Below are 536 nucleotides of genomic sequence, written 5' to 3'. Positions count from 1 at the left end.
GCATTGTTTCAAGAGTGTGATTATTGGATCTTAATTTCTCTGTAATAATGAGCTTTGTTAAAATAGAAATTTTACTTGAATATCATCTCTTTGGGTAATCAAAGGGACAAGTCTGAATGTGCTTCTGTGTTTGGAATGGCCATGACTGCCCGTTGTGTCAGTACACACACTAATGGACAGCTTGATGTAGTTGGGGGCATCCAAGGCATCAAATAAGACCTAACCTGAGAGAATGAGGTTACATAGTTTAGTAGGGCCGTGAAATGCTGTTTTCTCCCTCCTGTTCCCTTGTGTTACAGGGAACACAAGGGAACAGGTTGTGCAGGTTGGCTCAAGTGGTTTCTCAACATGTGTTGGTGAATGTTGTGGAAGGGGTGTAGCTGGGGCTGGGAGGGAGTTAGGGCTAACCACCTTGCTACCTGTCAGTCTGAAAAGCTGCTTGTAATTGCCTGTAATTTCTCTACATCATTTCTGAAACTACATTCCATGAGGCCGAGAACGTCTTCTTGATTGTGACACAGATATACAGGTGCTCA

This window comes from Crocuta crocuta, unplaced genomic scaffold (assembly GCF_008692635.1).
Source record: "Crocuta crocuta isolate KB4526 unplaced genomic scaffold, BGI_CrCroc_1.0 scaffold97, whole genome shotgun sequence".
In the NCBI taxonomy this organism is placed as follows: Eukaryota; Metazoa; Chordata; class Mammalia; order Carnivora; family Hyaenidae; genus Crocuta; species Crocuta crocuta.
This window is presented reverse-complemented; position numbering follows the sequence as displayed.